Genomic DNA, 12,012 nt, shown 5'->3' with positions numbered 1-12,012 from the left:
CTTCCTCGCAAGCAGTGAATGCGCCCGGAATGCAGAGGAGGATGAAGAGGGCACAAAATGCGTTATCTACCTTCAATGAAATCACGCAACAACACAAATCGGGTGAAGAAACTTTCCCCTGGACCACCACTCGCTACGTAAATGAGAACAAGGGCCGTGATCACTGATACAAACACATACCTTCCCAGACTCCAGCTTACTAAATAATATCTACCCCACTTTCCACACCAATTGATGCCGAATATGCGGTAGCAACACTAATTCTGCTACACATGATAAAATACCACTCCGAAGAGAATTCAATCACAAATTAGCAGTAGATGGCCTTGCTGCTCATCGCTGACCCGGTTCCCCAGGAGACAACAATGAGTCGAGTCCGGGCTGCCGCTCAGGACAAGGGACTCTATAATCGCAGTTCACCATAATTAACAATAATGGTTTTCGCCACCAACCCCACCCCTCTGCAAAATCGGCTGGTAGTTCACAGAACTAAAAAATATAGAGCCTCACATCAGATAACCATGCTGTGCTATCATTGCTTTATAACATATCTGTCAATGTGCAGGTAATCACAGGGAGTAGGCGGATTAATTAGTAAACGTAAAATGCGGCACACCCAGGAATGTGAGAAAGACGACGGACAGGCGCTACCTCCGAATAAATTTTATTGGAAAGATTGGTCGGACTACTTCCAACACAATTTTATTAGGAAGATTGATCGGATTTCTGATTGGATCGGATATCGCTTCCCTCGAAGATCTTCAACAATTCAAGACTGCCATCGAAAATCTTTTTTTTTTGTCATAACTGCCGTACTCCCCGCCCACCCCTCATGTAATACCCCTTAAATGGGGCATTTGAGGACTTAATAAATGAATGAATGAATGGATTGATCCGAAGAAAGTTAATAGGAAGTTGCACTTGCCTGCAGTCTTTACAGTGTTCCTCTGTTAGCCGCACTTCCCGCTCATCACAGATTACCAACTAGCCCGCGCTCACACCTTAAAAAGTGAATTAATTACCAAACATAAATGTCGCTTATAGCCAATAAAGATTCAGACCCCTGAAAACAAGAGAATCATTGTTTCATGTGCTCATAAACTGTACAGTCGATTCTTCGTATATATAAATATATTGTAGTTTTTAATGTCGTATGTCAGCTACTACAAGGGGGAGTACGTGTTCGTAAATTGGATCCAGCGGCTTGTTTGCGTTTGGAATGAAATTATTGGCTTGCCTCTTGTGAACGCTAATAAAGCTTTTAGTGCAAGCATACCTGCATTGTCAGAGTAGCACCAGTAGTATTCGTTTGACCGAGAGGTTTCCAAATGAAGGGTCGTTCGTCTGCATTCAAAAAGCTTTTGTTTTAGAAAAATATAGCCTGTGACACAGCGCGTATATGATGAAAATAATGCATGCGGGTTCAAAAAAAAACACAGTGAATCCCGCCACGTCAAGCGAACCTCAATAGCAATTTCTTCTTGCTTAGCTTTCGGCGATGGAAAGACGCCTGCATAGTAAGTTACAAAACACTCCCGCACAAAAGAAAGATCTTGCTCTCACATCGGACTGTAGAATGCGTAGTTTAGTCAAGGCATCAGTTGTATGTCTACCAGAGAATGGTATCCTCAATATTTGAAGTGGAAAGATTGAAAACTTTCGCCAGATGAGCGTGGCTTGACGCACTGTAATCGCAATCGAGATCACCGTCGTAATGAGGTCATTGACCGTGACGCCGACCATGAGTGCTATCATCTGATGAAGGTAAGAAGGCTGTTAACTGGGCCTGCGCCAGAACTCGTGCCAGCTGCTGGCACAGGACCTGGTGGCCATGACGTTCTTATCAGCTCCTTCAATAGGTAATCTAGGCTCAAATAGTCGTTCCGTTTTAGTGCCTCCACACAGCAGCGCTCTATTGAATAAACAATGCTCCATTGAAAAACAGCAGCGAAATAGACACTTCAATTAAAAGGACGCAAAGTTTTCACGGCCCTTTAAACAGAAACTTCAAAATGAGGCCCTGTAAGAGCACAGTAACTTCTACGGGACAAGTCAGAAAATGGAGTATAGCGTCCTTCTTCCTAATTTTGTCGAAGAATAAATGCCTTTAACGTTTTGATATTATCTTAGACTCGGCAGATTTCGTTAAGCCTACAAGATAAAAAAGGTCGTTTTATTAATTACATATTATATCGCGAAAATAAATTTGGATTAAGAATCTAGGAAGACCAAGTTAAGTACGCGCTTTCGACATGTTCTATTTACTTATTAGTGCGGGAACATTACTTCTCTCAAGAGTCGCGTGTACAAGACCTGTCGGCAGAGCGTGTCTGCAGGAACTGCCATTCATTCATTATAGGACAAATTGTAGAATAGTTGATTAAATAATTATGTAATTACCAGGTATGAATAATTAAGTCACAAAAATATTATATTAATGGATAATTGATTAAATGTACCAATTAATGAATTAGTTGAACCAGTTAATGACATCAAAAATCGATCAATAATTCATTCAAATTGATCAGTTAGTGAGTTAACAAATTAAATAATTCGAATAATTCAATGATATTCAAGTGTTTCAACAGAATGATTCATTAATCTTGTTATCAATTAAATGACATATTTATAATTAGTTCAATTAGTGATTTACTTCACATATTCATCGTTAATTTATCCAAATTGATGAATCGCTCATTATTGAATTAATTAATTACAATTAAGTTATCTTATTAATAATTGAATAATTAGTACTTTGGTGGATTACTAGAAGCTCTATCAACGGGTCCCACGCTTTGGATGTGGTAGAACCTAAGTTAGAGCGAAAACACGACTTAGGAACGGCAAAGGCCGAAAGAAACGACCACGCATCAGCACATTCGGCAGCAGTAGGAGAAATGCTTTGCCCTCGCATTTATGCACGTACGCAGACTTAAGTACACCGCTACAAGTTTTATTTATTACTTATCAATACAGCAATCACTACTCGGTGTGATGTTAAGGACCAACCTTACTCGGATGCAGTATGAGGATGCTAGCAGCTTCTCGCGTGCATTATTGAGAAAAAAATAAAGATGACACTGAATAATGGTAGCAGGTGGTGAAAATAGGATTAGTTGTCTGCAAAAACTAAACTAACGAGTTGGCAATACTTCGAAGTGTACTACTTAATTTTAACACCTACTACCGAAGTATTGTAACTATTCTGAATGGTTCCGTCTCTAAAACAACACAATGAGCAGGCGGCTATAACAACCAGTGGTGCTCTACTAAGGGTGTGGATTCACAGAGAAATCATTGTATGATTGTGCGACCGCATTGCGATCGCGCGAAAATAGGACACAGTACAGGGTGACAGATAGCCTCCAGTCGCACTTGAGGCGATATGGGGTAACGATGTTCGGCAACGTAGTGGAAACGAGGATCCAGTGCCGTTATTTGACCTCACGTCCTCCTCAATGGGTGGAACTGGGGCGCAATGTTTTATCGCGCAGTAGTTATGAAAGAAATAACAGGTAGCTATCTTTGTCAGATAAGCGAACCCATTACGCAACTCAGTATATTAGCCAAATGATAGAGACATACTTTTTCGTCATCTGTTCTTTTAAGTTGTAAGCCTGATCTGGTTAGATTTTCTCGTTTCATTGTTCATCCTTTTTGTCTCCAACTTTGCTAAAGCTTATTCTGCTATTGAACTTCGGCACAACTCCGGAAACCGCTGGAAGTAGCACTATACAAAATCGTTGCGTTGTTATTTTTACAGTGTTTTCAAATGGGGCAACCGTATAACGTGACTTGCGTGGCTCGATGCGCTTAAAGAGCATACCCCGTGTTCCATTTTGTCTTTCTCATAGAAATGCGTTTCTCTTCGTAAATTCCATCCCATTTTCGCTCTAGCCAACGTGTGTCCAACGCCAAAAAGAACTACTTTCTCCGCAAAAATTCCATGCTGAAATAGCCGAGAAGGCCGACCCGCATCACAAGCGCCCACATTTTGAAGAAGAAAGCGCTTATCTTATCAGCTCAAGAGACGTTTATAGATCTGCTGCAGTCGGCGGCGCAAGGTTACTTAATAACTGTCAAGACAACCTGGGTTATATAGGGTGTCGCAAGAAGCCAGTTTCCTGCCACTATGAAGTGTATCAGAGTGATGATAGGGGTAATTACAACGGCGATACTGGGCAACTAACGAAAGGGAAAATGAGCGCTTAATGTCCGTCGCTCGTATTTACAAGGAACTATCCAGACTAGTCTCTAATACTACCCTCCTGTGTAGCTTGACGTAGCAGAATGACGTCTATTATCTTGGGAGAAGTACTTTAGATCGACCAGCACCTCCTGTATTTTGTCCATGCTAGCGAGATAAGGCTGACCCGGCAGATGAAGAACCTACCGGAAGCACTTTTCCTACTCTCCTCCGTCAGCAACTCCATGGCTGTAGGCGAGACCACTCTCTTGGTGGCGCCCCATGACGGAACAAGGATGAACTGAAGCAGTCGCAAGCAGCCGCGTGCATCTTCAAGGATCAGTGCAGTCATCCGAGACCCACTGCATCTGGCTTCCGCCGCGTAGCGTTGAGGCAAATAAAAGAATTGAGGCATCGGAAGGACCCGCCTTGAGGAGCGAGCAATGCGGCTGGAATTGAAAATAAAAAACAGAGCAGGCTCTGGTTCAGGCTATCTGGAAAAACTTTTATGCCACTCAAGAGTTCAGAAACAGCGAAAATTCGGTCACATCCGAGCAGCCCGCCAAAAATGAAACCGCATTTATCGAGCGAGCCAAACCAGTCACTGTCATCAGCTGTGAAGTTCAGCTCCTGCTTAATATCCGACAATGCCGGGAGCGAGTAGGTGATGGCAAGGATGATGGCCGCGGAACCCAAGCAAACTGTGAAAACTTTATAGTAGAGCCTCAGCAGGGAATGCTGCCGATATCACCACCACTGGCGCCGGCAGCTCGTCAGTAGATTCATTGCTATATTCATCGATAAACATCATTTGGTTTTCACCGTTCACTGTCGGAGAAGCGAGTAACTGCACACCGCACCACACCTGAGCGCACTTCCAAGGTGGCAACCATCTTCTATATGATATGGTAAGGGCGGGTTCGATTCCGGCCGCGGCGGATGAATTCCTTGAAGGCGAAATTCTAGAGGCCCGTGTGCTGTGCGATGTCAGTGCACGTTAAAGAACCCCAGGTGGTCGAAATTTCCAGAGCTCTTCACTACGGCGTCTCTCATAGCTTCAGTCGCTTTGGGACGTTAAACCCAAACAAACCAACCAACCATGATATGGTAAGGATGGACCAAGGCACAATGTCCAACCCTGAGGCAGGGAATAACTTAACCGTGCACGAAACGATAGCAGTTTTTCAGTACGATAGCTATTACGTTGCTGCCTTGCAAAAACGACCCGGTTTCTCCGTGACCAAATTTCCTGAATAATCGAGAGGGCTCGTGATGTCAATAGCACAGCGAAATTCGAAAACCTGGTGACTAAACTTTTCGAGTACCTTCCGTTAGATTATGATATCTGATTATATAACAATATTTTTAACAGTGCAAAAAAGGGCACAACACAGGAAAAGACAGAAAGAAACGGACATTAAGAGCGCCGTTTCTTTCTGTCTTTTCCTGTGTTGTGCCCTTTTTTTGCGCTGTTAAATATATTGTAACATGAACCAACAAGCCCTGCATCAGGTACTGATTATATAAACCTGATTCACACGTACACCTTAATTCACTTACTAATACCAGCAATCCTCCATAGTCCGCCTATTATTCATCCTTAATCCATCCTCTGGGCTGGGCCTACTGTCAAAATTTGGAGCGTCCTTTGGGACATTTAGAAGCAGGCCATCTTTGAAGTGAAATTGAATTTTCTTCTATAAAATTGTGGTTATGAAGGCCCCTTTCATCGCTATGGTTACTTTTTAATTCGCCCTCGTAGTAACAGCCATGCATTTATTCATTTAATAAGCCGTCATACCGTACATACGCTCATTACAGCACATATAAGCCTTTTGTTCTCTTCTGCTCCTTAGTTCAATCAGCATTGTATGCATTCTGGAGCACCTTGAAAAAGAGCTTCAAAGACCTGAAATGCGAGTCGCAACGCTTATCGAGTTGTCAACGCACGAGCATTGGCCGATCGTTGCACTCGCCAAAAAGCTGTAGGTAGCCGTGGCGAGGTTAGCCCCCTGATTACAGAGCAGGATGCGATCGGGTCTTGGAGGGGGGACGAGGATATACCAAGAAATGCAAAACTAGATTCCTATTGACTCCAACTCAGTTCCACAAAGCATTCTGTATAAAACCTTATTTACATACGTATTCTTTACACCGTCTGAAAAAAAAACTATGCTCTCAGATAAAAACTATATCCTCCGTTCGAGTTAACCTGTTCCGGTTAAACCGGTGTTAACTATACTGCTTCAAAAGCCATCCTTATAAAGGACAACCAAAAGACAAACGGCACCTTTATGCTGCGCGATGCCAGCGCACGTTAAGGAACCCCATATGGTCTACATTAATCCTAAATACTCCACTAAATGCGTTGCTCACCACAGCTCATGTGTCGCCTCTGGCCGTTAAACACCACATAACCCCTACCACTAACGCAAAAGGTGAGGATCGGTGCACCTCGTCTCGCCAGATACTTAAATCAAGAATTAGCCGGAGAGGTGGGGTGAGCTATTCGACTATTTATCCGAAAACAAACACGATGGCGCAAGCGACACTATCAAGGAGTCAGGTATTCGTTGCTTGTGTAACAAAAGTAGTTTCGTGTTTTTTTGTGGGTTGGCTACTTTCACTGACAGAATCTGCGTGCATGTTACGACAGGTAAGCATTTCAGTAATTTAACTGGTATTTTTAAATTGCTAAGTCTTACATCATGCAGTAAATGCAATATTTATGGAAGCCATGCCTAGTATAAACTGGAGTACGTGAGGAAAGCGCTTGTGAACACTGTGATGAGGGATATACAGACTCTAGAAGCACCAGTACCAGCAAGTGCTCGCACATACTGGAGTCAGAAGTTTTAATTACCGCGAGCCTTCGGCTCTGCTCCGGCTGCGACATGTCTATATTGTTTTCTCACACAGCAATCTCTAGACGTTCTATTTAAGTTGTGAAAGTGACTGCACGAAACAAGCAAAATTAACGACACGCGGAAAACTTCTCCCAAGGCAACCTCGACCGAGTAAGTCGAAAAGGACGTTCGAAGTCGCCAAGCGGTCTGTGACGCCCCAGACGGAGAGACGCGGCAGAGCAGGAAGCATGAGACGCAATGTGATCCGTAGAGATATAGATAAAGCAGAGACAAAATAGAAGACGATAACCACAAGTGAAAGCCAAGGGCCAAGCAGCGACGCTCTACGTCAGTGTCCAGCCTCGTTGCCTGACGTACAGCAAGCGTATGCACAGTTAAAGTGAAACCTCCTTCACGCAGCGGGCAAGCGACCCCACCGGACTCTCGTCTAGACTGTTATATTCCACAAGGCAATGAAAAATATTCATAGCCATACCATTTCAGCTAAGGAGACAGCCTTGTCGGCGTTACCAGATACATGAACTGGCTGTGAAGTGGGGCAAGCGCGGATCTAGAATGCATTATCATATATGGCCGAAAAGAGCCAGGTCGGAAGCCAGTGGAAAATTTGGCGACAGAGGTCGGGTACGTCGTTCCATAGGGGGCGAAAGGCAAGCAGTTTGTACTTGAATATGTGGCCTTCAGGCACTTGCTGTGCAGTGTTTGTTGCTTAATTCTTTTTTTTTTGTTGCTCCTGTGAGCTTGGATTTCTTTGTGGAGAGATTTTACTAGAGCGACAACTATAAAAGATGACAAGGTTAGCCAGAACGAAATATCCTCCACAGCACTAACAACAGCAATAACTAACGCTTTTTAGAAGCACCAATAAAATGTCTTAGTGTCATCTGCTCGCACTGCCTTGGCGTACAGACTACCCTCTGGAAAACAGGTCTGACAGTACACTGTAATACCCCGAGACACAGATGATTGATGGCTAAAAGCAGCATAAACTCGGGTGGCCTAAAACTAGAGGTACCTAGAACTTTTGAGAATTTCACCATTTCCTCAGAGTACAAGCATGACTGTCTCTTCTGTGTCCCTTTTTAGTGAGCTAGTTAAATCTTCTAGATTTTGCACGATTCGAGCATTTAACGTGCGTTGTTGGCATACCGTTCCTGCCGCGATTCTCTGTCGCGAATGGGACGTCGAACGCGCCAGTCACTGTGCTCCTGATTTCGAAAGATCTGTAATTATTGACAGCCGTCCCATGCAGATCGCACTAGAGGTGCTAGAGTCGTTGGAGATAGGTAGGAAAGGCAGTGACAGGCACCAACAGTCACACTTTCGCGAAAGAAAAAGATCGAGTATCTGTGCCCGAACCGCGTGACAACATGACTGGCTTCGTGGTCCTGACTTGTAAACCTTTTTAAGGGGGCTTCTTCCCCCTTACATATTCCTGTATATTTCGACCGATCTCTCGAATAAAAATTTAGTTGGAGGTAGCGCTAGTCGTCGTATTCACTCGTCTTTGCGTTTTTTGCGCGCTTGGTGTCAAATAAGAACAAACTAGCGCCGATTTCTCCGTTTCCACGGCTTTGCTCGTCAGCTGCGCTGCTTTATGCATGATACTTATCAAGTACACTTTGCTGCCAACAATCACCCTACTACTGGGAAACAGCACAAACACACAGAACAACACAAGAAGCTTGTTCTGTTTCTTCGGTTGTGTACTGTGTGCAGTTTCCACGTTGTAGCGCGTTAAACCTTCAGTATGTGTAACCAACTAGCCGCAATTGCCGTCTTGCGTATAAGAACATTTTCCTCCGTTTAGGACGATTACTCAAGAGGTGAAGCATTGCTGTGAGGCGCCACTCGAGAGAGGAACATTTAAACAAAGAAAAAAATGGTTCACAGCAGCTCTCTGATGTGGCCGATATATTCAGTTGTAAACGGCCATCTCTCGCGTGCATTTGTTTTAATAAGCTTTCCAGCTACTTGGCTCATTCCCACACAGACCTCGACAGCTATTATGTGCATCACTTTTCTCGTCAGCCTCGCTAGCCAATGAAACAGTTTTACCGCTGTGAATAGGTTCGCACCATTACGATCTCATGCAGAGAGTGTCCTTTCGTTTACGATCTAAATTGTTTGCAAGCTTTCAAAAACACACTGCGCTGCACCCAGTGCACGCAATAATGCATCGGCGAACGCTACAAACAGACGACAGATGCAAAAGTTGGAAGCCTGAAGCTAGACATTGGAGTACGTGCGTCTGTCAAGCACGCTTCTACTGATTATTTGTTGCCCTTTCAATGGGTCTCAGATATTCGTCGCCCTACTCGGGCTGGCACGTACGCACTCTAAACATCTTTCTAAGACGAATGGGCACGTGCATTCAAGGAGCCGTTATCCTCGGAAACCGCCTCTTAAGACGACGGCCAAGGAACGGGAAGCTCGCAGCAATCGTTATCGCCTTCACTTTTAGAAGCGTGTATACGTACTCCGGATCACGGACAAAATATTTACCCAAGACAGAAGCTAGACGGCGGAAATGAAGCTTTGCGCCGTCGATGCCGCATGAGCCTAAGAACGCTCTTTTTCTGTAATATCAGCTACCAGTATCACTGCGAACAATGCTGGCGCAAGTGACAGCATAGATGGTCTCCAACCTCTCACGACCATTCATTAATTTAACTTCCGCCCGATACGGTGGTCAGATTGCTCACAATCCGGTGGGCAGCTAGGGATGACGCCACAATTGGCAGCAGCTCGCGCGTCGCTCCTCCGCGCTAACGAAAGCTTACCCGAGTTACTACCAGAGCACAAAACAATATTCTTGCTTGGGGTTGCTACGTCTGTAGTAGCGCTTTCGCACTAATTTATGTGCACAACAAATGCGATGTGCATGCCCTTCCTTGGATCCGGTTCTATTAATGAAGGACTTAATATTAATCACAATATTGAAACATTATGCATTCGAGGTTTTCAACTTGTAATACGCAACGTGGGAGAAAACTTATATGAAGAAATGCTTGAAGGCGCCGCAAGACTTTTTCTATTACTTAAGGGGCAAGGGCCATTTTTCTTCATTTTTTTTTTCATTTTTCTGCACAATATGGCCGTGCTACAAGAAATTTTCACTGAATTAAGAGAGACGCGATGAGGTCATAGGTGCCCAAATCACACGCTATGAAAGCGAACGTAAGCGTTCCAATGCTGTCCCTTAATCTTATAAACGTTTTCACGAACCAAGCAGGAAACTCAGAAAAACTCTTCATAGTCTGGCTGTTCATCCGACCGCTGCCTCGCCCTGTGAACCAGCAACACTCAATTTTTTTTTTTTTAAATAACAACACCCCCGCTGCGCCGCTGTTCTCCTCCCACCGCAGACGAACCTCCGGACTCATCATATACGCTGGACGCAGTGCTGATTGCTTCGACGCATCTTTCAGCTCTATGGTCACATGGAACCACCGACTTTGCGCCTCACGGTCTTAGTCGTCAAGCAACATAAGACCTCCTAACCCTGCACGAGCTCTTTTCGCCCTCTGGCACCGCTTCACAGCAATGAGATAAATGCTGAATAGCGGGTGCTTGGCGCAGGTCAAATTAAGCAGATTCCCTCTCGACATATACACGCCTATGGCTCTCGTTAATGGCAACTGAAAACGCGATGTAACGTGTGACCCTAACAAGTCTTGAGTGTTTTCTCGACAACCACTGTTTATAACCAGAATGGACTTCATAAAGTTCACTCTGCTGTCGAAAGTGCAATTAATTCCTTATCAACGGTGCGATAAGAAAAACTTTGTGCTGGCTGGTAACTAGTCTGATTCATGTTAAGATGTTTTGACAGTTTTTTTACATGATGCTATACCAGATTCCGCCAAAAAATGTGGCATTTTTGGAAGACCACGTCAATAAATTACAAGCAGGAGTTTTAATAAAGTACGTTCCATATGACGACACTTTGCGCTGACACAATGGACCGTCGTGCAGCTTGTGATGCGCTTTGTCGGTTAGAGCTGTACAGCTACTGTGCAATGTTGTTTTCATCGACATTTTTGATCATCTACGGATCACAGTGTCGATGTCCGCGTCCACAAGAGCAAGCAAGGCCTCAGCGTGCAGTACGTCCCTATAATAAGCTGCACTGGTCCTCTCTGGTGTGAGCTTGCCTGCAATGCGAAAATTTGAAAGCTCTCAGGCTTCCGCATTCAGGGTGTGCTTCTATCTTCCTCACAGTTCCTCCACACGGGACATAATTTACGCGGCTCATATACCCAACCCAAATTCACTTCCTTTCCCAAAGAATCACTGCAAGTGCCTTTGGGACCTTTAACCACTCATCGTCATTACCCTCTAGCCCATATCTAGTTCATAAACTCAGTGCGCTCAAAATCCATTCTTCTCAGCCTACTAAGCCTATTCGTGGTCATAAATCGTGGTCGACCTATCTTCCTCATCATCGCGAAACTTTTAGCACCATATCTTTCACCTCTGACAAAAAAACTCGGCTTCAAACTTCCCTCTAGCCCCTGCAGGCGTTCCAAACTGGCGCCTTCTGGATGTGCTTCATGACGCGACTTCTGAAGAAATTGTTTAGAGCATGTGACGGCAGGTTGCCACACTGCACGAGTTTCACGCGAAGCAACTGTTTGCCTAACGTTCGTTAGGGGTCCCGTACGTAGCTCCGCGCATCCGAAGCCCTCGGAAGCCAAAAAAGTGACAAGTGCGAGAAGCGGAACAGACAAGCTTTCTAGCCGCGCCTCTGTCAAGATGCCAGTTAGCCTAGCAACGAAGACACGCTAGGAGAGTTTCGCCAGCCCGCCCGTATTTTCTTGAAGCCACAAAGAAAACAGGTACGAGCCAGCCGGGGCTGGCGGAGAAGGCCCAACAGTGACAACAACCAGTGGGAACCGCAGCTGCGAAATAAAGAAGGCTCCTCGAGCAAGCTGGCCATCCACGATGAAGTCAGTG

Source organism: Amblyomma mixtum, chromosome 6 (assembly GCF_055824585.1).
Source record: "Amblyomma mixtum isolate Tamu chromosome 6, ASM5582458v1, whole genome shotgun sequence".
NCBI classification, from domain to species: domain Eukaryota; kingdom Metazoa; phylum Arthropoda; class Arachnida; order Ixodida; family Ixodidae; genus Amblyomma; species Amblyomma mixtum.
Note: the sequence above shows the minus strand (reverse complement) of the source record.